This window comes from Gallus gallus, chromosome 5, assembly GCF_016699485.2.
Source record: "Gallus gallus isolate bGalGal1 chromosome 5, bGalGal1.mat.broiler.GRCg7b, whole genome shotgun sequence".
Taxonomy (NCBI): Eukaryota; Metazoa; Chordata; class Aves; order Galliformes; family Phasianidae; genus Gallus; species Gallus gallus.
Genome location: NC_052536.1, coordinates 4,435,324 through 4,461,187, shown reverse-complemented (window position 1 = coordinate 4,461,187; position 25,864 = coordinate 4,435,324). Strand labels below are relative to the sequence as shown.

The 25,864-nt window shown below is 36.8% G+C and overlaps 1 long non-coding RNA gene across 1 annotated transcript in view; it reads left to right on the top strand.

Moving 5' to 3' along the window:
• The first annotated feature begins 12,297 nt into the window (after positions 1–12,297).
• The window catches only part of LOC107053347, a 30,935-nt gene continuing 17,368 nt past the window's right edge, over positions 12,298–25,864 (top strand). Inside the window, exon 1 of the long non-coding RNA XR_001466506.4 lies at positions 12,298–12,411. This is a non-coding gene — a long non-coding RNA (uncharacterized LOC107053347). The remainder of the gene's footprint in view (positions 12,412–25,864) is intronic.

Genomic DNA, 25,864 nt, shown 5'->3' with positions numbered 1-25,864 from the left:
AAGCTTTTTGGAAGACGAAATACAATTATGTACAATACTTGGGAAAAAAAAAAGAGTTATGCAATATACTCCCAAAGCGCAGAATAATGCTCTTGCACATTTCAAAGTGATGTTTGTGGCCATTTTCCTCCATTGCTCACAGAGGAGGTGTTTTCTGTGTTTGGGGAGGAAAAAAAATAGGATATTTTGGTAAAAGCATCATGATTTATATCAGTGGGTATCATTTGGGCAGGCATGAGTCTTTAAGTTATCTTTGAACCAGATGTTGCCTACTGCTGATTTAAAAATGGTGAAACAGTACGTACTATTCCTTCAATGAATCTGCTGATCATGTCTGGTAATGTCAGCAATGACTTGTATCTATTTAGCTTTCTTTGAAAATATAGTAGGATGTCTTTTTTAAACTGATGTTGCACATATTTGCTAGTTTTTTTGGTGAAAAGTTAATGGTAAAGCAGGCAGGAGGGTGGTCAGCAAAATGAAGAGACCGTCTGCACTGAAGAGAGTGCAGACTGGAAAGCCCAGAATATCAGTAGAAGCTAATGAACTTTCTTCTGATCAATTCTAGCATGCAGACTGTGTGAATTGCATGACCCATAAAGAGTTAAAAGTGTTTGTTTCACAGGAAATTGGAAGAAATTTATGTGCGCAAGTGAAACTGAAAGGTCGAATGTGTGACTCATCTCTATTGACAGATGGAACGAACATAACATAAGAAGACAGTGACTAGAAAACAAGCAGGTTGTGTGAAAGTATTTTTAGAGAATAATTTCTACCCAGCTGTGTCTTCCATGAATGGAAGAAGTTCGTCAAAGTTACCTACAAGTTGCCTAACATCTACCTAGTGAAAATTAATTGCACTGATATTATTTAAATGCATACTTAATCCCTTGGGATAAAAACAGAATTAACATTTTCAAGAATTCTACCTGAGATTTAAAAACTGCATGAAAACAAGACGTAGGAGAACATATAAGGTTTTATTAGTGATCTCTAACTTTTAAATACTCGCTCTAATTTAGATCCCCTGTTGACTCTCACTTCCATGATCTTTTCCCCTCTCAACCCATGTCATCTTCAGCTTAAAATATCAGAATATACCCAACTTGCTTGTTTTATAATTATGAATCACACCCTCATTGGCTTAAACTTTTCTCAGTCTTTATATCATCACTTTTTATGCTGTTTGAATTGAGATTTAGCATCTTCACTATTGAGTACTGCATTGTGGGATTTTTAGTAAGTTGCACAGACAAAGAAAGTGATAATGAAGCATATATATAATTTACTTAGGAATATGTGGAGAAAGAGTTGGAATGCATTATACGATACACTAATTTTGTTGAGCAAGAAAAAAAGTATAGAAGTCCATACTCTGTGGTATTTAGTAACCACATAGTCTTCAGCAAAATACAGACATGAGCCATGTGGTAAACTATATATGAATGCTTGCTTGCCTGTTAGGATGAGCAGCTTGAACATACAAAGCAGTGTAGCATATGTCCTTTAAAATACTCAAGGCAATTAATATAAGAATGTCTGAGGCAACTAACTCAAAAATTAAGAACTGCAATTTGTCCTATCTTGTTATACTTCCATGGCTATATGACCACAATCAAATCTATCTGAAAATTATGTTCTATTAATGTGTGAAGACCTTATAAGTTAACATGGCACCTTCTGAGCCTCTGTTCCTGTCTAGGTGAAAGGGTAGGCAGAAAAAACTTAGATCTCCAGGAGCCTGACCACAGAACATTGTGAGGATACGACAGAGGCTTTGTGTCCACCTTCTCAGCTTTCTAGATTTCCTCAGTATAAGTTATACTCCAGCTAGTTAGAGTCCATACATCATAGATATCTATGATATTCAGTAAATTAAATCCACAGATTTACTGTCATGTGAAATCACTGAATAACAGCATAAGTAAGGGTATGGATAAATCCTTCTGTTAACATGGCATACTGTTGCAATTACTATATTTGCAGCACAACTCTGTTAAGATGCAGGAACTTGTTCGTTAGAGTGGGCAACGAGAAGCAACAGAAGAACTGTATATTACAGAAACAGGATATCTTTTTGAAATAAGCACATATATATTGTGTATTGTATGGCTTACATCCAGCATATATGTTGTTGGTCTACTCCTTTTAACAAAATAATTTAAAAAGTCTTTTGTGAGTAATCCTGTATCATTCCTACAGGAATTATGCATTAATGGAAATCCTTGATATTGAAATGAAGTACTGAGTAATAAAATTAAACAAGAGGGGTAATGGAGCAAGTTTTATTATTCTGAGTGATGGAAATGCAATGGCAAGTATATAAATTGAGATGTTAAACAGGATTTGACTTCGTCTTGTCAAGTAATGCTCATCATTGCCTCTTTTGTTTTAAATTATTGCTCTCTCAGCATTTTAAAAATTCTGTGTGTTCATTTGCATTCTTACAAAAGTGTTTTCTCAGCTTTCTTCAAAAAAGCTGTAGGAGAATACTTTTTCATATTACAAATATAAACTGAGATCTAAAATCTGAAGTACAACCAGAACTTGCTTTAAATATAGGAAGAAGCTGGCAGATTACTGTAAAAGTAAAAATTGCAGTAGTGGGTGCCTAAGATCTTTTTTATTTTTTCCTTTTAAAAATAAGGGAATGTTCCAACTGCTGCCATTAAAAGGTAGAACACGCACTCTAACTTGATTGCTCAGGACTGGAGTGTTCCAAAATTTGCTGCAAGTTGGTACCATTCCTCTGTTGGAGGGGGACTGTGCTGATTCATGCCATTGAAGGGAGGCAGATTGTTGATGCTAGTAAAGCATACCCCTTTTTCCTCCATTTTTGTGTAATCAGTAATGGTGTATACAAAAAAGAGCCCGTGACTGTGGTATAATTTTCCATAGCCTGCCAAGACTTTCACAGTCGCATTTCAAAATCATATCTACATGAAGTGTTGTGCAGTTTAAAATCTTCCCTTTGTTTTAACGTCATTGAGCAACAAGTGGCTGCAGAACACTTGAAGTATTTGCAGGTCATTAATAAGTTGTTTTTACACATCACTATGAGCAAAGAAGATAGTACGTGAGTGAACAAGAAGAAAATAAAGATAACCTTGCAGATCTCTAAGTATAGGGGAACCTGTGGCTACAAGAAAATCTTGATTCACCAACAATAAATTCACTCCAAATCTATTTCTTGTTTCCTTTAGATTCTCATTCACTTGTAAAAAATTTGGAAAACCATTCTTCATATATTTACCTCTATATTTCTATACCTCTTATATGTCTTTAAGGTCTACATCAGAGGACATAATATCCTAAACTAAAGCCACAGCTTATAAGGCAATTATTACTGAGCTTCATCACTGTTTAGCAGCACAGAAACTAATGGTTCCTGGTTCTGCTTTTAGTGAAGACAGCAGCCATACTTATTGGCTGATTTGGGACTGTGTCTTATTTTGAAAGTCCAATCTTCTGTAGATAAACTTGTGCAATATCTGCATGTGCCTTTTGAGTTGAAAAGCAAAGAAATATATTATATTGAGGAAATATATTATTTGAGAATAATATATATTATTTGAGAATCATTCACTGAAAAGCATTATGTACAAGCAAATCTCATGAAACTCTCAACTTTGGGCCATACATGTGTTGTGATATGATTGTTGAGGTGGAAAAGGTGGAAATTGAGGTGAAAGAATTTAAATCCCATCTGAACAGAACTAAATTTAATAACCAAAAAATGTAAACACAGGCTTATACAACCATATGCATGGATACTGACACAGCTGTCTTATGATAGTAAACTTTTAGATCTTTGTGGAATTCTTCTTTCCCATTTTCACCCTTTTTTCCCCACTCTGATGCATTACATTGCTAAGCAAAAATAAAAGTACCTTTCCGGGTAAAAGTCTGATAATAGTCTTGCATGCATGCCAGGAAATATACACAGCATTGCAGGTTTTTGGAAACAGCAGTAGAAATACTGTAATTAAATTTTAATAGGTGCTTTCACTTTGTACAATGACTTGTCTTCAGTATTCCATAATTGGTATTGAAAACTTCACAATCAGAGTATTATTATACAGATAACACAAGCTCCCACATATTCCTTCGGGAATTTTTAGACTGCTGCAACTCCTATGAAAGCAGAAAAAGATTTTCTTGAAAGGTTGTACAGAGAAATTGATGGAATTTGTATTCAGTTAATGGGGTAGCCAAGCATGCTTGTGCAAATTGACACAATGATATATAAAGGTACCCTTGCTACTTAGATAAAGGTCACAGGTACAGAGGTCGCATTACCTCCATGTGAAATTGCGTTGATTGCTTTTTCCCCTTGCTTATCAGAGAAGATGATACAATGTGTGGATGGACATCATTATGCTGAAGATTTTTCTGTCTAATTAGTTTGTTTATGCTTTTCTGAGGGACTTACCAGCTGTTGGTGTAGGAGTAGCACTGTGTGTTAATAGTATTTATCTTTTAGCCTCTGTTGCTGCCTTCAGTGAATTTAATGTGAATATTTTCTTGACTGTACATATGACAGCATTTTTGGAAAATGTGTTGGGCAGCAGCACTGAGAGAGAATAGCCTACATGACCAACATAAAATTGTCTAATTTGAGTTTACATGGCATTGAAGAGCGTTGTAATCCTCTCATAAGTCCCTTCTTCAGGAACACCTCTTACAAATATGCTTGTTAGAATAACCACTGGTATTTGTAGGCCCAGTGAATTAATAAATAAAGATCTAGGTGTCAGAAAACCTCCCCACATGTGCTGACTTAGTAAATCAGCTTAGTCTTTGATCTTGTTGTTATTTGGTAGGCTGGAATTTGCATACCTTATATCACATGACACAGCTCAGCACTTTCAGAGAAGAATATATTGAATAAATATCAGGAGGTGGGCAATGGAAAGGGAAGGGAGCACTGAGAAAGGCAGGCATCACGTTGCTGTCTATAGACTCTGAGTATGTGCTTTGAATATGTTAATCTTCTCAATTTATTAGCACTTACCATTGGTAAACGCCTGCTATGCATTTCACATCCCGGGAAAAACAACAGAATTCGTAGTAGTGTAAAAGGGAGCTGAGTTTGCTCCAAAGTTGCATTACTGTAATTAGTGATGCCTTTGTAGGAAAATGAATGTGAGTGGAAAATTTCACCCTAACATCTAATCTGTCTGCCCTCTTTTAGTTTAAAACCATTCCCACCTAGTCCTATCACTGTCTGCCAGTGTAAAAAATCTATATCCCTCCTGATTATAAGCTCCTTTTAAGTAGTGGAAGGCCACAATGAGGTCTCCCCAGAGCCTTCTGCAGGCTGAACAAGCCCAGCTCCCACAGTCTTTCTTTGTGAGAGACATTTTCTGATCATTTTTGTGGCCCTCCCCTGGATCCACTCTAATAGCTCTACATCTTTCTTGTGCTGTGCCCCAGACCTGGACTCAGCAGAGTAGAGTAGAGGGAGACAATCCCCTCCCATTTCCTTCTGGCCATCCCTCTGTTGATGTAGCCTGGGATACTGTTGACCTTTCAGGCTTCCAGAGCACACTACTGCCTTATGTTCCACTTTTCAACCGTCAAGATCCCAATTCCTCTTTCACTAGGCTATTCTCAATGAATTCTCCTGATCTATACACATATCTGGGATTGCTGTGACCAAGGTGCAACACCTTGCACTTGGCCTTGTTGAACCTCATTCACTTCATGTGGGCCCACCTTTCAAGCCTGTCCATGTCCCTCTGGATGGTATCCCTTTCATCTATTTTGTCAGCACCGCTCAGCTTGGTGTCATGAGCTGACTTGCTGAGAGAACACTCAATCCCACTTTTGTGTCATTGATGAAGATGTTAAAGAGCACTGGTCCCAAGATGGACCCCCTGGAGGACACACATTATTGTTCTCCACCTGGACATAGAGCCATCGACAATACTCTGGCTATGACCATCCAGCCAATTATTTATGCACTGAATAGTCTACCCTTCAAATCCATCTATCTCCAGTTTAGAGATAAGGATGTGATGCACGACTGTGTTAAAGGCCTTGCGTAAATCTGGGTAGATGACATCAGTTGCCTTTCATTTGTCCACTGATGCCATAACTCCATTATAGAAGGCCACCAGATTAGTTGGTAGCAATCTGCTGTGCTGTCTCAGATCATCCCATCTTCCATGTGCATTATCATAGCTTCCTAGAGGATCTTCTCTATGATCTTCCCAGGCACAGAAATGAGGCTCACTGGCCTATAGTTCCCTGTGTCTTCCTTTCTCCCTTTCTTAAAAGTGGGTATAATGTTTCTCTTTTTCCAGTCACTGGGGATTTCGCCTGACAGCCATGACTTCAAATATGATGAAGAATGGCTTTGGCAACCCCAATCCCAATAACCAGTTCCTTCAGGGCCTTGTGGTGTATGTCACCTGGCTCAACAAACTTGTACATATTCAGCCTCACGAGGTAATTTTTTCTCTTCTCTACAGGATGGCATCCCTGTATTCTTCCCAGGCCATGTGTTCTGAAGACATCTAAAGAAACTTGAAAGGTTTCTTTCTTATCATGGTTCAGATCATGGCTGAGAGAAGCAAGAAACAATAGAAAATGACCAAATATAGACAATCTTGTGATTCAAGATCCTGCTGAAAGGTTCGGTTCTAGCTAGTAGGCAAATAGTAGGCAAATCATTTTACCGTATGACCTGACTATAGAAACTTGTAGCTACTAGTCTGTTATCATGTAGTTGTGCAGTGTTCTGCACTGTCCCTCTCAACTGATACTTCTGCTAGCTCATTAATTATTCCTCCTACTATGACAAAACGTGAAACCCAGGCACATGTGCTGCATTTACTGAACATAGGTGAAGTAATAACCCACAGTTTATTAATCTGAGAGCTGGATCTCTCCTTTGCTTTCAAAATACACTGAAAGAAACCAATTTTATCTAAAATCACTGTGCTTGTTAAGCAAATGAAAACACAGACAGCAGTGGGCTCTCATAACATCTAAGGTCCCTTAGTTACAGCAAAAGCTGTTTGCCTAATAATTCTGCAAGCCTCTTTTTTTTTGTTTTGTTTTTGCTTATTATTTAAGTGAACATACTCATTTTTATGGAAAATACCAAGTGACTAATGAGTAACGACATGGAGAAATAGAAAAGTTGATCATCTTGCTGGATACATGATCTATTTCTTTTTCTGAATATATTCTAATATTCAAAGGAAACTAAGAAATGCACATAATTCACTGCTGATGATCATGAGAGTTTCGGAGATCAGAATATGACAGAAAATAAGCTGTCTGACAGACAACAATGAAAAACACAAATATAAAAGTGCATTTATTAATAGGCCATACAGTCTGAAACTAGCTGGTTAGGAAAAGTACTGTTGATAGTAATAAGGGTGAAGAAACACTGGAAGAAACATCCCTGTGGCTTAATCGATGATCAGCACATGAACGTAGCTCAAAAATTGTTTAAAATTGTTCCAAATGAGGAATAACTGACGTCAAGAGCTTGCTTATCTTCTTACCAGGTTCACACTCTGGTATGCCCCCAGTGACAAAAGTACTAATAGAACACTTAGTTCTTTCACAAAATAGTCTGTTGTGTTTTGTTGTTGTTGCTTTTTTTTCCTACTTGCATTTCACTTTATTCACAGGAGGGTCACAGGTGCTCTTAGAGGGCAAATCTGTGTTACGCTGGTCAGTCTATATTTTGTTAGTATCAACAGATAAGAAAACCAGGAACAAATAATGGTGTATTGTTAATGTGGAATTGCACTTGCACACTGCAATACATAAATGATACCTGGTCAGTAATGGTGTTTTTTCCTGTAGTAGAACAACGCAGGTATAGGGTGAAATTCCCTTTGCCCCTGAGGCCAAAGATGTTTAGCAGAACTCTTTCTGTAGAAGGTGAGTGGTATCAGGATGGCCCCAGACTGTCTGCAGCTCCAACACAGTTTGTTTTAGGGAAGGAATCATTGAGGTGGGGTGGAAAAGGGATTATCAGAACATCAGAGGTGCTGTGTTGATGCTACAAGATGTCCCAAATCTTAGTTGCATGGTGATTGGTCTAAATCACATTGAGAAGATATTCCTGAGAATCACAGGTCCAGGATTAATTTCTGATGTGTTGTACTCAACTTCCGAGGACATACTAATTTGAGCTCTGAGTCAGGAAATGGTTCATTCCATGGAATTTTCCTGGCTACTTCTGACCATGTGACTGAACATCCCTGATGCTCAGAAGGGTTATTAATTTTTTTTAAGAGATCCTAAAGCAAGTCTGAAGTCCGTCTTCTAGAAACAATCACAATGGGGAAAGAATCTGTCTTGAGTGAACAACAAATGTGGCATGTCTGTGACTGTTTAAAAGTACTGTTTATGTAAGAATTATGTAGTTTTCCATCGAATCTGTTAAATGGAAATGCATTTAGGGAAACTAATGTGAGAAAAGGAAGAGTGGATTGTATCACCCATGAAAAGGGTAGAACTTCAGTCAGTTCTGCTCCAGCAGCTGGTCTGTTTTCATGACTGATTTTTCCTGTTAGTGGTGTTAAAGCAGACAACAGGGCAGTGAACAAACTACTGCAAAAGAAACAAACCTGACTGCTAAGGACATAAATACTTCTTCATACTATGTGAAAAGTGTTTGATGGCTCAACAACTGAAAGACAAAAAGAGTCTTCTGCCTGTGTCATAAGATATAGTGTGTGACCTTGGATGTTACCTAATCCTACTGTCCTTCAGTTTTCCACTCTTCTGCAGTTTCTTCAGTTTTCAGCCTATTCCCTTTTCGTTTCAAGTAAAGCAAGATACCAATGAACAGCAGCATCTCTTACTCTACTGAGACATCATGCATATTCTGAAAGACACCTATTCTTTATCAGGAATATGACAGAATCATCTGAAAAATATCTTATGATCATGCTTACTTTCTTTTCTTTTAGTGTAATCACCTGTTACTGCAGTAGTTTTTCAGAAATGTTAAGCATAAATAGGTAGAGCTGCCTGCACAATTTTCTTCTTCAAGTGTCAAACATATGGAATAATAATTTTTTCCAAAGACATGTTCTGGATAGTTTGACTAAACTTTTTCTGTCTCTGTGTCACTGATTTGAAATGGAGCACTACTGGAAATAATCAGCTAGAACTTGGGGTTTCAGGGTCATTAAATGAGTAAGCACCTGAAGAAATTGCACACAAGATTTGCGGTTTGCTTAAGTTTGCTCCCACTGTTTCAGCCTTTGTCATCGCAGGCAGACTTCATCTACAAATCCTGTCAGCTAGAAACTTTTAGCAAAAGTGCTGTCTTTCAGTGTTTCAGCTGTACAGGGATCTACTAGGTCTACCACAGACATCCTTCTTGTATTTTTGGAACATAGCTGAATTTATTCTCAACTGTCTATAGATCTCCCAGATGAGTTTTTCATCTGCACTTCATTCTTTCCATCTTATTAACTCTGTTAGAGAAGTGGATAATTTCCCTAGCATGTGACTTGGGATGATGGTCCTGGTAAGAATTTTAAATATATTTTTCAAGTTCTTTTTTTTTTTTTTTTTTTTTTTTGATAAGTGCATTGAAGTGCATTGGTTGTGTACATTTCTTCAGTTGGTAAAATTGCAGTGGCTGACATTCCCAATTAGACATGCCAAAGCATTGCTGGAAATTCAACTAAATCCTAATCTGTGCACAGATAAATTGCAGGTTTGTGTTTTGTTGGTTTTTTATATAAATGCAACTCTATTGATAGATGGCTTCATTATTTTACTCTGTGATAGTCAAGATTTCATAATGCTCAGTAATTCACCGAAATAGGAGTATTCATAGGTGTTTGCTCTCCCTTAAGAAGTGAGACATTCATGCCTTTCAGTTGCCACAGTTTATTTTAACGTTTAGCAGAAAACATTTTATTGAGAGGAAGGCTGATCAGAGTTCAGTGAATATTCTTTCTCAGTGGGAAAAAAACAGATCTTTTTTTCATTTATTTAACTATATGAAGGAGTTATGTGAAAGGCTCTATTTTTCGACCAGATATCCTTGTGGTTGGATGCTTAGCCCTGAAACTTTATTTCTAGAGAAATGTTGGCATCTGGAATCTGTGAAGGGAGACTGTAGAGAAAGCTGGTGAAAACAAGCCCTCGTGATTTTCAGCAGCAATTACACAGAACTGCAGTCATCCCAACAGCTCTGTCTCTTGCCTTTTCTTGGAAAGGCAAAGCTAAATGGTCTAAGAAGAACTTTGATTTCTTTGTGTGTCTTTTTCTATCAGAGAAATGGGGCCTCAACTTGTTTTCTGTTTATTTTTTTCTTAGTGCTTACCTAATAAGTACACTAGAGCCAAATTTTTTTGACCATATAAACATTTTAAAAATCTCTGTATCTGTAACATGGTGATTAAGGAGTGCTCATGATAGATGGAGAAGTTTATGTTCATCAATTATCCTGTAGGATGATGGTGCAGATATTTGGCCTGTAATTGTAATTGAACCGGGATGTATTGGTAGAACTAGAATAAAAACCTTACTGGAGAACTTTCATACTTACTATATACAGTCTGTTTTACTCGCTGTTAACAGTTCTTCATTTATTTTGGACAGCAGTTTAGGGTATGAGAAGTTCTACCTGAGTTGCTGTGTGTTGCTAAATTACTGATAGCAAAGACTGTGAATGCAATTTTTGCTGACAAATATATTTTTAATGATTATGTTGTGACATAATCTGCCTTTGGACATGATGTCTGTCTGAACCACGAAGGTGCCCTGAAATCATACAGGTTTGAAATTTTCTGCAGGTGTTTATCTGAAATGACATGTTTTTCCAGTGTGTAAGTTGTTTGGTTCTTGACAACGGATTTTATTTGCCAGCACAACAAGTATACTCACTGCTAAAATGCACTTGAGGTTAAGCTTTATATCAAACCTATTTCAAAATAATGCCTATATCATATGCAACTTATCTCTAATGAACTTCAACTTGATAGTGTAAATCCTATAGAAACAGATTAAATACATACTGAGTACAATACATGATGTTAAATAATTTGTCTTCATACTGCATCTTCACTTTTCATTTTACAGACGGGAGATATGAGGTTAAGAGTAATAATAATAATAATAAAGCCTGCCAGAAGGTTCTCCTCTGTGTAACATGAAATTCAAGAATCTCAAAAATCTCATCTACTAGTTTCTATTATTAATGTTTCTAAATTGAACTATAAGGAGTTTCCATATGGATTTAGAGAAAGCTGATGTCGGAGCTGAGAATCAAACTCTTATTCCCTGAATTTCAGGACTGTTTCTTCCTTTAAATCTTAATGTAAATCGTTTCTGTTATGTGCATTGGGGTAATAGCATGAGTAATAGCATGTAACTAAGAAATTGCAGTGCTGGGAGAAAACCATGCTTTTAATGGTGCCCAATTCCTGGAAGAGTTTCTGTGGTGAGAGTGTCTCTTTCCTGTTTTGTCCTTTGTACAATTCCCACTCACTTTATCACTGCAGCTACTTCAGCCTGCATGCCAAACGAACTATTAAAAATCAAATCTAGCCCCACTGGTATCAGGAAAACACTCCTTGACTTTGGTGAAAGCAACACAGGTCACCCAATGACTTACAAACACGCAGATGCAGGAGAGTAGAGAGTAGACCTGAGTGTAAAGATATGTTTGCATTGTAAAATATGCCTGAAACAGTTTCTGTTGCTGAGGCTAAACACATCTGTTTTTAACTTCCCAGCTTTCTTCTAAAACATCCAAATAAAACACTGAATCTTATGCTTTCTGCATTACTGAAAACAGGCTTTAATATTGCAAAAGAAGAAGTAGATGTTATGTAGACATAGTTTATGATCTAGCAAAATAATACAGACATAGTAAAACAGGTTTCTTAGCAGTCTGTCTCGCACTGCATGTTGCTTGGGTTAGGGAAGTTAACAGCAAAGATGGTGTAATCTTGCAAGCTGACTAGGGAAAATTACAGAATCCCTTCTGAATAAACAACATTATAAATGCATTTTTTTTCTTGTACTTTTTTTTGTCCTTACTAAAAAGATTTAAGTTAATCAAAACCTTGGAGATTAAATAATTAAACCTGTAGATAACCACAATTTTTTATTGTTAATTAGTCAGAGAGAGGTGCCATTTTCATAGGATGCAGAGTCCCTAAATTTAGCTGTGGAATATTACACTGATCACACAAAAACATCATTGATTCTCTGGGGAAAGGTTGGACGTCAGTATGTGCGTTTTGGCTCAGACCACCTTTCACCTATTAAAGGGGGTTCCAGGAGATTTTTATCCTTGCTGCACATAGCAACAAAGTGTGATTTGCCATTCTTAACCCTTTGAACATTGTCAGCATCTTACAGCATGATGATTCACAGATACTCGGTTACAACACAGGGCATGAAAGCAAGGTACCCAAAATCTTTATATCAAAAGTGCTGCATTTTTATCCTCTGCTGCTGCTGGCTTTTTGTTTGCTTTTTTTTCTTTAAAATATGTCATACTTGCTTAAATATTAAATAAGCACTGAAGCGAATACAGCATAGCTGTAAAAGCAAAAACCAAACACAACAAATAAACCTGAAATACACCACCCTCCTACTCTGACACTAATTCTTTTCTTTAAATTTATTGTAGTAAATAAAAATCTAAAGCTAAATCCTGACAGGATGTAGAATACTGTATTTTGCTTCACCTGTTTGCTTACCAGTGATTACGACTCAAATTAAAACCTTGTGTAGACTATTTTTATTGACGTGTAGATCTTTGCCATTATTCACTAAGATGTTTCTCTGTTTTTTTTTTTTTGTTTGTTTGTTTTGTTTTTTCAGCGATCACTAATTAAGCACACAGGCATGCATCCAGAAATTCTTGTATTTTAATCTTCATGTTTCTTAATCAGTTGATCAAATATTACACTGGATGTAGAAAAAATATGGGACACACTTAAAATACAAATAGGATTTGTGTAATTGTCCAGATAAGAACTTATGTCCAAATGTTACTTTATGTTAAATGTTTGCTCTTACAAACACCTAGGAATGTGTATACACAAACAGTGAAAATTATCTGTGTGTACATGTATGTAAATATTTTGTACACATAATTGTCCATCATTTTCACACCCATGTGTAAAACTTATTTTCAGAATACTTTTGACTATGTACATAAGTCTGGCATAAATACAGAAGCTAGCTATATTCAGAAACATTAGTGATACATAATGAAAGCTGATAGAAGGTAAATTTAAATAAATCAACATTCAGTACCCTTAGTTGTCACCTGCCTTGTAACATCAGCCCTTCATAGGTCACAGAATTGTCAGGGTTGAAAGGGACCACTGTAGATAAGAATATCTCCAGAGAAGGAGATTCCACAGCCTCTTGAGGCAGCTTGTTCCAGCGCTTGCCCTCACAGTGAAGTTCTTTCTCATGTGTGAATGGAACTTCCTGTGTTCCAGTTGGTGCCCACTGCCCCGTGTCCTGTTACAGAGCACCACTCTAAAGAGCCTGGTCCTATGCACTTGTCTCCCACCCATTAGATATTTGTAAGTATTGATTAGATCCCCCCATGGTCTTCTCTTCTTCAGGCTGAACAGCCCCAGGTCTCTCAGCCAGGTCGTCACAAGGGAAATGCTCCAGGCCCCTAATCATCTTTGTGGCCCTCCACTGGACACTCTCTCGAAGTTCCCTGCCTTTCCTGAACTGCACAGACTAGAACTGGAGACAGTACTCCAGCTGTGGCCTCACCAGGGCAGAGTTCATGGGGAGGATCACCACCTTTGACCTGCTGCCACACTCTTTTCAATGCACCCCAGGATCCCATTGGCCTTCTTGGCCACAAGGACGCACTGCTGCCTCGTGGGCAGCCTGCTGTCCACCAGGACACCTAGATCCTTCTCTTCAGGGATTCTTTCCAGCAGATCTCATCAGCTTCCTCCTCCTGATCAGGCAGGATGTAGTAAACACCCACAACAGTGTCACCCATATTACATTGTCCCTTTATTCTCACCTATAGGCTCTCCACTCGTTTCTTGTTCATCCCCAGGCAGAACTTGCTACATTCCAGTTGCTTTCTCACATAAAGAGAACCCCACTGCCTTGTCTTGCTTGTAAAGCAACTCCGCTGCCTTGTCTTGTTTGGTTTGTCATTGTAAAAAGGCCACATCCTTGGCAATATTCCAGTCATGTGAGCTGTCCCATGTCTCTGTGAGCACAATAAGATCATGGCCCTATGGCCACACAGACATTTCACCATACTCTGTGCATTGGTATATGAAGGTCCTTTGATGATGGAAGAACTTGCCTCCTGATTCTTTCATTGCTGATGGGATATTCCTGGCAGCTGAAGTGCCTAATATTTTTCCTGCTTAAAAAATGTATTGCATGATTTTGCAGAGTCAAGGAGAATCTGGTAGTTCAGATAAGCTTTCAGCAAGGATCTAAACATCCTGCTGCTTAGCTAAAGCAATGTTTTGATGTTCAATACCTCTTAATTTTCCTTCATTCTTCTCTATCTGAACAAGCATCTACAGTAACTCTGTACTATTTATTGAAAAAAAAAAAAAAAGAGCAAAAATTGTCAGTTGAGAGAAGCATTTATTTTTCCAGAAATCAGTATTATAAGCACAGTGTTATATTTCTGAATTGTGAATCCAGCCAGAGTTTTGTCTCAGCTTTGTTCCTTGCAATGTGATTTAGCTGGGCTTAGTTGATTGCTTAATTTTCCAAATCTTTGGGCTCATAAAGGCTATGAAGATCATGGAGACAGATTGCTCAGGCACTGAAGAGAGAGAGTGCCCGTGCTATTTAGTAGCAACTGCTCCGTCTGATTTTGTGTGACAGACAAAAAGAAAGAATGAGCATATGCAAGAAAGACTAGCAGTGGTGCTTAGCATGCAGTTGGCAGGCAGTGGAGCTATGTCTATGTTAGCTGCTAGATAAATAGGAGTGGATCTGTAGAATAGAGCAGCTGGTGCCAGGGACCTGACAGTCCCATTATGCCTGTGCTGTAGCAGTTTTAGTTCAGCCTAGCTCTGTTGGCTGTTGCCTGCCCCTTTGCAGCTGGAATGTGATGTGAGCTCCTGCAATATGTCTTCCCATTGAGTTTCATCTGGACCAAATCCAGTTTATGATCAGTGAGACCACACCAGGGTGTGAACTAAAGCACGGGAAATGGGAATAATGAAGTTAAAAGGATTCTTCTAATCTGTGCTGAAACAGTAATATACCTGCATTCTGACTTTCTGTGTAGCTCACAAAATATATTAACCTGAACACTTCAGAAAAAGCTTTTAGGAAATGAATGTTTGAAACTGGATTATTGTTTGGCTCTTGTAGTAGCTGTGAAAGTAAATGAAGACAGGACATTCTCTGTGTCAAGGGAGCACCCTCCATACAGACAAGTTCTCCACATAAGTCAGAGAGGGGCTTACCTACTGACTGCAGAATACCTTGCAGTGATAAGGTTGTACATATATTCTGACACTTGGAAATTAAGCTGCAGCAATGAAATCAGTACCTTGGGAGATTTGCAAATCTTGTTCTGTCCCCTACCCCATCCAGAGTTTCACAACACATCCCCATGCTTGAGCATTTTCCTTAAGCCTTCCAGTTTTCTTCACTGTTTTAACTGAAGTAGCAAAAGACGTAAGAACTTTTAGAGAGGACAAAAAACATGACTAAAGGTTGTAATCACTACAAGGGGTGTCACATTCCTGCTTTTCTTCTCTATCCCTGTGAATACTATACGTCTTTTTCCATAATGAACTCACTTATATTAAGGAAAGAGATAAGTTGAACTGTAATAGAAAATGTGAGTCAAGATGCTAATGACAAAGCACTTCCCTCAATTATCAGCAGTAGTTTTACATGAACTAGAAAGCAGCTGTTCGAAGTAATATTCAATGAAAAGCAGAAAAGCAGACTAAACATTTACTTCATAGAATTGTTTCTATCTAGAGGTCCATTACACGTGGCTGCAAAGGCTGAGCTGCCTTTTTTAAAGCACTCCATCTGCAGTATGTCAAAAACAGTAATGTCCTGCACATGCTTAAATTTTTGGCACCAAAGTTACACTTTTTAATTTCTTTTGCAGTAAATATATAGATATATTACCTAGTGAAATGTAGAGCAGATGTTACTAAAATGCAAAGAAATTCCATTCCATTAGTGTTAATGTAGAAACTTCAATCTTTGGGAAAAAAAAACCCTAAAAACAAGCCAACCAAACAAACAAAAAAACAGTTATGCAGTGCAATCATGGTAGAACTATAAATATTTGAAGAGTCAATGTACAAAGTCAACACCTTGTATCAATGAATGTAGCCATGACATCTATAAGTAGAGGGCGAACATATTTCAGATTATTCCATAGGAACCTCTGTGGGAATACAAGAAAAACTGTTCAGAGCAGCAGCTGTGTAGCAAGATAAACAGCATGAGAACCAAGGACATCACTAGAAGAAGAAAGAATGGCTCATGGCTCTGATTGGATAAGTGTCCACATGAATGGTTGAAGAGTGTTTGTAGAATGCTTTGTTGGCATGTAAAGGTGGATGGGAAAGCTAGAAAAAGAAAACTTGTGAAGGTATATAAGTAATGTGAGAACTTGTAATAAACAACTTGGATCATTCACATCTGAGTCCATGCATCAGACGCTGCAAACTCCTAAAAGTTTTCAGAGTGAGGGACCATTATTGTATTCAGAGTTCCAGCATAACAGGCTTGACTCATCGACGGATGGCACATCAAGTACAAGGAATTTGAAAAAGTGCTGCTTCACCTCACTATTTAAAAAAAAGAAAAAAAAAAAAAAAAAGAGATCATACTTTTGAGAACAGGAAAGAAGGAAAATTGCTTTCTGATCCTTGACTCCATTCTGCTCAAAAAGGGTAATGAATGTTCTGATAAAACATACTTCATTGGACAAATAAATCTGGTTCAAACTGACAGTGTTATGTAAAGGGATGTCCAAATCTGTTTAAAAATCATTTTGAAATGGAACAAAAACATACAAACCAAAAGTCCAGCAGGAAGTTAGAAATTAGACTTGACTGTGCATTAATTTTTTGCATTGTTTCTCTTCGAAAACTTTTAGTCTTTATATTAAAAAAAAAAAAAATCTGCATACCAAAATAACTGATATGCCTTGATTGTAGCAATTTATTATTAATGGGGAAAGGTGTGTTTTAATTACAAGAACTCTGTGTGTGTACTTTCATCCTTCCTCCCCCCCCACCCCCCCCCCCCGCCCCGCCTCAATTTTTTCTAGCTGTTAAGAAGCTTAAATAGATGTTTGAAAACTTTGGGTGGCACCAGAAGCTGCTGAACGCTCTCTGTGTACTAAATATTCAGGAGTTACAAGCCCTCCTCACGAAGTCTCCACTTACTCTAGTATGAACTTGAAAGAGTTCCATGTAAGTTGCAGGTATAGCAGTTGGTTCTTGGCTTTGGAATTATTTTCTTGGGGAAAAGAAATCTGTCATTAAGTCACAATAATGTTATGAAATCTCAATCAAGACTGAGAATTTAGCACAAGTCTTCAATGTATGTATTGATTTAGTGCTTACCTCACCTATGCATTTTGGTGCCTTGATTTCTTTTCATCCTTCCTTATTTTCTGTATTTTGTTCTTCTGAGATGGCCATCATTAAGTCAAGGATGTTGTTGGCAAAATTTTACATATTTCAAGAAATAAAATGTGGCGTGTCACTAAAATAAGTGCTATGTGAGAGGAAATTAAGAATTAATTAAGAATTAAATTAGTGATTAGGAGATTTTCATTTGTTTGTTTGTTTAACAACGTTACAACTGCTTGGTTTGTTTAATGTTTTAGGTTACATTGATTTGTTATTTCTCCCAGATACCTTCTTTCCGTTTCTTTTCTTGTCCTACAGAGAACTTGTATGTTGCCTTTAGTTTGAAATTAATTTCTCCTGAGGTAAATAATATACCTCTTTAACTAGAAATAGATTGATGTATAAAACACAAGTTGTGTATAAAACATTCCTGGGGATGGTAGAAATGTTTGAAATGTAAAGTTAGGATGAGGATGAGAGATGTTCATAGGATGAGAGATGTTCAAAGACCAGCCTTTTCTTAGGGTTTGTTACATTCAAAAAATGTCAAATGTGAGATAAACTGAGCATTTCTACTAGGCCTGTTCTTGTTTTTCAGGAGGGATTCTTGGCTGTCATACTCATGTGAGTTAAAATTCCTGATGATCTTCACTTCTGGTTTTTAGATTAATGGGCCCATGTGATTATAATATGTGTTGCTCCACAATTCAAAACAGCAAAGGAGGTATTTAATACTTTTTTTGTTAAAATAATCTGTACATATATGTAACATAATACTAATAATAAATCTTGCATCCGGGATAAGATGGTTCATAAGAGAAGGTCTTTCCTTAACTTTCTAGTCATGTCCCTGTTGCATCCTAAGATTAAGTGGCTTAACTTTCTTTTTCACCTTCCTTTTTTCATGTCTTTCTCCTGTTAGGTACAGTGAGAATAGTGTTGAGTTGCTAATTGACCTCAACAGCCCGTTTAACTCCACCCTCTCCTCCCACTGACATCCCAGTAATGAAGCATTTGTGTGGTGAACCCTCCAGTACTCTGCTGCTTGCTTCCCTGCATACTTGTATGTGTTAAAGGATAAAATATTAAAATGGTTCTGATGTGTTGGGAATTTGTTTCATTAACTGAAAATTTAACCATGTTAATGGAAGACAGACAGCTTAAATACCTTTTAGCTTCTTAAAATTTCGGTGATTTATAAGTAAATAAAGTATCTAGTTAAAAAAAAGAATGAACCCCATCTCCTTCTTCTGATATAACCACACTAAAGCAGTCAGCCGTTGTCCTGACTGTATTACGTTGAGTGCTGTTGTAACATTTTGAAGGAGATTGTTGACTTTTACCGAAGGTTTTAGGAAATCAACCAACCAACCAAAAATCCCAAGGCCCAAAAACCACACAGCCATTCACAGTGCGTATCCCCAAGAAAGAGCACTCCTTCAGACCTGAGCAATGTGGTATCTTGCATCTTGTTTACTACTTTAGATTAGGTCGAATGTAAGAGCTGTATCAGATTATTTTTACAGGCTTAATTCAGTTGCTTAAAAATAATTCTCTCCTGCCATTTGAAACACAATGGAACATCTGAAGATTGCTGCATGGGGCTTACAGATGTGATCTACATTACCTGTTACCTTCTGGATCAGTAGCTAGAGGCCAGTGTAAATAACATAAACCACATCAAAAGGCTTTAGATATCTATTAAATACATTTCACCTTTATGTTTTAAATATTTAAAACACCTTTTGAAGTCAAAAGGAAAGTGAGCATCAGAATTATTTAAGTACTTCACATAAATACCTCAGACTGAGTCAGTCTGCATAGTAAGAATTGTGTATATCAACTTTTCGTAAGGTTGCCCACATTTAGTAAAGCGAATGTAAGTTTTTGCAGTTGGAGAATGACTGCCGTATTAAAAATTTGTCCGACACAGCTATCTCTTTCGTGCTTTAGGAATAACGTGTGCACAGACACAAATGGAAAAAAAAAAAAAAAAGACCCATATTTTGTAAAACATTTAATTGTGAAATAGCTTGTCACCCCATCTCCCAGAAAGCACTATTTGACTGTTTGATACAATTATATAAACAGTAATGAAAAAATGAGGTTTTGAAAATAATATCTACTTGGGAAGATAGTGTGTGGATTTTTATATAAGTATATATAATAAAGCACGCGTGTAGGAAATTATGCATAGAAATATATCAGAAGCCATTCACAGAAATACAAGGAATTGAAGACGTTTTAGGAAATAAATCCTATTGTAACTAAGAAACGTGTCCATTCACTATGAACTTCTTGTGAAGAAAACCTTACACTAGATCCAGGTGGAATAAAAGATTTTTTTTTCCAACCAGGTATTGCCTGTGTTAAGAGCCACATGAGTTTCAGCTTTTAATTTTTTCAGCAAATGATCTAAATGCAGCATACAGGAGCATCCATTTGGGAGATATCCTCGACTTACTGAAGTCTGACAGCATGAAAAAGGCTTGGAAGTGTTTGCATTTTCTTCACACTTGCTGAGCAAACTGACAAAACATTAAGCAACATAAGTGTTAACACTATTTGTTTACTATGAAATACTAGGTTTTGCTGCAAGAGCAGAAAATAGCTGTAGTGAAATATCACATGGTACAGCTAAAGAAACTCTTGGGAGATTTACAAAAAAAGCTAGCAAGTAAAGAACCAGCAGAGGAAAGATTTGTCAGCCAGCTGCTTACTTCTAAATTTGTGATCTAAAAAAGGGAATGAGAGAGTAATTGTACAAGTAAGAATCTGTGCATGTCTGCTAAAATGCGCTTGAATGTTGTTGTCTGGAACATTATTGTACACAAATAGAATATAAATTATATACATTTCAAGACCATTGTATTCGATTTCTAATACTACCTGGATCCAAGCATTTTGTGGAAATAAATTACAGAACCAAAAAGATCTATTTTATGTAGGAGAAATAAGGAAGAAGATCTTTATCCCCTTAGCTCTTTGTATAAGAACAAATGGTTTGAAACAAATGACTTTTTATATATGCCAAGCCTACTTTTCCTAATATGTTAGCCACTCTCCATAAAATGTAACTTTCTGTTAATCTCTTAGATACATTTATTTCTCAATAATCCTTAGCCATTGTTTTCTCACCTGCAAAGCACAGAAGAGTAAGTAACTCTCACCTAGTTTTATACCATTTTATAAGTGGTCCAGCTGGTGACTAGTCACAAGTGGTGTTCCCCAGGGGTTGGTGCTGGGGCCTGTCCTCTTCCATATCTTCATGGATGACCTGGATGAGGGCACTGAGTTCACCCTCACTAAGTTGCAGATTACACCAACCTGGCAGGATGTGTCAATCTAGCTGGCGGTAGCAAGGCCCTACAGAGGGATTTGGACAGGCTGGGGGAGAAGCTGAGGGATCTGTGATTGTTAAGTCTGAAGAAGAGGAGGCTCAGGGGTGACCTTATGGCTCTCTACAACTACCTGAAGGGAGGTTGTGGTGAGGTGGTGAGGTGAGGGTTGGCCTCTTCTCCCATCTAACTAGCAATAGGACTGAAGGAAATGGTCTCAAGTTGCACCAGGAGAAATTTAGGTTGGACATTAGGAAATACTTCTCCAAGAGTGTGGTCAGGTGCTGGAACAGGCTGCCCAGGGTGGAGTCACCGACCCTGGAGGTATTTGAGAAATGTGTACATCAAAGAATCATACAATGGCTTGGGTTGGAAATGACCCCAAGGATCAAGTTCCAACCCCCTTGCCACAGGCAGGGCCACCAACCTCCAGAAGATGCTGTATGTGGTCTAGTGGGAAATATTGATGATAGGTGGTTGGTTGGTCTGGATGGTCTTAGAGATCTTTTCCAACCTTGGTGATTCTATGATTCTATTACGTGTATGGTCAAGTGGGGTATTTATCTGGAGAAGGAGGGTTCTTGTGGAATCTCTCCCCTCAGGAACTGAGGTGTCTCAGAAATAATCACTATGTGTGTATATATATGTGTATATATGCACAAGATAAAGATCGGGAAGCCATGAGATTTTCACTGGGAAGTGAAAATAACACAGATTTACAGTTGAAAATTGTGTCTTGTTTAGTTGTGTGTCTGGAGATGGATTTTGAAGCCTGGTTTTGGGTACTGACATTTGAAAATGTTAGCCTTTGCCTAGAAATTATTCCATTATAAATCTGTTCAATTAACAGAATATTCTGTCCAAGTATCTGTCATAGCTAACAGAACAAAAAATGAGGTAGTGTCACATATTCCAGTTATTTCCTAAGTTTTCTGACTTTCTTTCTGTTTTGATTTTCTTTGCTAGGAATCAAGGTGGGTAGGAGAATGGTTCCAGACATTTCTTTCTCTGTACTTGTGACCTAATGAAGCAGCCAGGGTTGTAAAAGTTCTAGGCAATTATCTAGGTGCAAGAAATCTCTTAGGTAAGGCAGTGGCTTTGTTACTTGTATGGAACTTGCATTGTTTTCTTTTCAGCAAAGTTAGTGGTGAAAAGTTTAGGCCGTTCTAGGGTTGAAACAACATTGAAGATACAAAAAAAAAAAAAAAATCTGATATTGTATATCTTTTTCTTTTTTTTTTTTCTTTTTTTCCAAATGGACATTCTAAACTTTTTAGATATTTCAATTTATTTTTATTTTGAATTTTTGTTCTCCTTCCATTTATTTTTCTTTCATTGAGAGGTATATTAAGATTAGAAAAGCATATTAGAGAGATGGGATTGGAAACATAATAAAGAGAACAGTAAAATATTTGGTTTTTCTATTTTTCATTAGAATTTCATTGTAAGAATTTGCTTGTAAGAATCAACAACTTCAAATGAAATCTTATTTTCCTGTATTTTCCTTTGAAATACTTTATCTTAGGCCAACTACTGTATTAGTGTTGAAGAATAATATCTGCTTTGTACTTTTATGTAGCCTAGCATGATGGAAGTCATGTGTGGTCTGGGAGGACAAAAAACAGCAGACAAATTGGAAGATAAGTGGTTCCATGTTTGATTAGGGCTATAGAATAGTGCAACAGGTTGCTGAGAGGTGTTGTGTATTCTCCATCTTTAGAGTTTTTCCAAGATCTGAGTTGTTCAAGCCTGGAGCAACACAGTCTGATTGGACAGCTGACTATAGTATGAGGTTGAAGTAGATGAACTAGCAAGACCCTTTACAAACAGGGTTATTCTTAAGGATCCTGTGCTCAATTATTTCAAGATTTCTTTTCCTCTCAAATTATCAAGAATTATGGAAATTAAGTATTTTGCCATTGTGTACGCAGGTGTAAGAACTGAATGGAAATGACTGAATATCAAAGAAAACATTTTTTTTTTTAGTTTGTGTGTGTGGTTTCAGTAATTAACTAAGTATCTGAACGTGTGCTGTAGGAGCCTGGTGATACGTCTGTGGTACTCTTGACACTTTTCTAAATCACATATTAAATGTTTGTAGACTTTTTCTGTACTGTCTCCAGTAGTTCCCTGTCTTTCATGAACTAGGGAGCCCAGGGCTCATTCTTAGTTTTCTTTATAGACCATGCTGTATATGGAATGATTCAAAATGCAGTTAAAAATATGATTACACAGATACAAATATTTTGCAGTTAAGTGACAATTTTCAATTGATTCTCTATTGTTTAATGGAGGTAAAATATGCCAGATTAGTCATACCATCACTGCATATCCTGAGTAAGAAAGGACCCACAAGGACTATGGCAACCAATTCATGAAGTTAAGTCTATATCCTGATAAATTCTTAGAATAGTGGTGATCTGAAAATGTTACTACTGGAGAATATACATTCAAGACAGAAGTTGATCTTATGCCTAAATTTTTAATCTGTTTCTTTTACGAAATTTTCCAAAGTTGTTACTAAGTTATTTTATTTTGGATGAGAAGTGGTTTCCATGTTTATTTTCTCCCTGTCTACAGATCAGTAATTTGATATTCTTTTCGACATAAAGTAGATTTTTTTAATGCCTCCCACTCTCAGTTTTAAGTCACTTTTGTAGTAATAAATGAAACATTTTAAACATAGAACAATGCATTTAAAACATACCTTAATGAAAAATATTATTAAATGGTTTTAGTCATTTATTGAAGTAGTAGTGGTGGGATCAAGTTCATCAATTTTTTTCATATTACAAAGTTCAGTTTTGCATCCTTGTACCAGAGTAAGCCACCTACACTCATACATATTTTTATTCTGTTGCACAATACAACTTTAAAAATAGAGAAAATTTAATTATGTATGTATTTCTTTTGAAAATGCAGATTTCGTTCTTATCTTTTGGGGCTCTCTATCTTCTGGGAAATATCCTTTATGTTTGGTGATAGATGGGAGAATGCTTTTTTTTTTTTTTTTAAGAGAAACAAGATTTTGCTAATCTATTTCTCCAAAACTGTATGTCTTTATTCTTCTGTTCTACCCAATGGGAGGTGGAAATCTAAATGGAAAGTAGACAGCAATGAAGCTCTACTGTCTGTTCATTCCTCCTACTCTCAAGCCCTAAATGAGTGGGAATAGTGGAACTCAAAGACAATTGTCAGTCTTAAACTGGTGAATTTAGTGCTTTACTGAATCATGTCTGTCACAGCTTGACATGTATTTATTTAAATCCAGCTTTGATACCTTGTCTGTGTTGTAATGGAGCGTCTTCGTGTCAGACACCACCTTCTTGCCTAAACAAAGGAACCCTGCATGAGATAGACAAAGGGAAGGGACTGTGAAGATAAAAGCAGAATTGGAATACAGTATTATGAAAAGTCTGGACCATCGAATCCAAACCTTTACTGTAGATGCTAATAGTACCCGACACCGTTTCATTAATAAATAAATAAATAAATCTTTAAATAAATATTTTTCCCCCCGCTAGGGATCTTTTCTAGATCTACACTCCTTTGATGTGTAGACTTCCTTTAAACTTATTTATAGACAGCTCCCGTCTACTTGTGTTGAAGCATTCCCCTTCCATGTAGTCTTTTTCCTCCTGGTATCTTTCTAGGGAATGCAATTCTTTCCTTTCTCTACTTTTGTCTCTTCCCAAAGATTTCCTTCTGTTGAGCAACGTAATCCAAGATCATTTTGGTCTAATCTTTCTCTTCTAATTATTCTGTCAATACTTCTGTATCCTTCCTATGGTAAGGTTGTTCTTATTATTAATAGATAAATGCACAGAGTATTTCAGGTAAGACTTTCATTTGAGAATCATATGCTCAAAATTCATCCAGAAGTGATATGGATAGCATGAAAATAAATTCTCTCTTCATTTCAGAGACTAAATTTCAGTCTATAGATATAGTTCTTGCAAACACCACTGCTTAAGCTGACATACATATTTCTGTCAGTCAAAATTATTTCCACATCTTAAAACAAATCATACTTATAAGTCTTTGCACGGGGAGGATTGTCTTGCCCTTACTACTTTGCTAGTTGCAGCAAGTTGTGCAGATGTTATTACTTTCTGGTTTAAAATTACTTGATTCTCCTTTCATTCATTCATACCATCTAAATCAAGTTCAAAACCATGCATAAAATGATTCTACTTCTTTTTTTGAAATAGCTTTTTAAACCTTTTATGTTTTCAGGATGAACAGTTCTTTCAATAGTTTCATAAAACCTAGACAAATATGGCATAGTTTAGTTATTTACTTTTCACAAGTATAGATTGAAATCAAATGCCAAAGAATTAATATTTTTGCATCTAACTAGACATAATGCCTCATAGTAATGTGAAAAACTAGCATTTCAGCTTGTGTAGGTTAGCAAACTTCTGCTGGTTTAACTTTCTCTTATGAAGCCAGTGGAGAGGATTTGATCTATCAACCCTGGAAAATCATGAAGAACAGACTGGTGCAGAAAAACAGGGAGTGCTGTTTCTCAGAAGAGCATAAGGACAACAGTTTTCAATTGTGTACAGTTTTGTTTAGTTAATGTCAAGAGAATGGATTATTCATGTATATAATTATTTAAGGATTAGGCAGAAAATTAATTGCTGGAATAGCATCAAAGTCAGTGCTTACATGATACAGTCTTGTGTCATACATATGCAAAATGTATTATTTATTGAAAAACTAATCTCTCTTTCTTGTGTAATACATTAATAATTTTCAATCATTTGCAATACTGATTTGTTTTAAGAAGTCACCATCAGTACTTGAAAGGAATAACTGGGGACAGAATCACATGACAATACTGGAAAAGCTGCAGTGTATTTCCTGATTGTTTGGCTTGCCTCTGCTTTCTACTTTTCCTTGTTGGAAAGAAGAGTGAGAAGGAGGTACACTGAGGGTATGTCT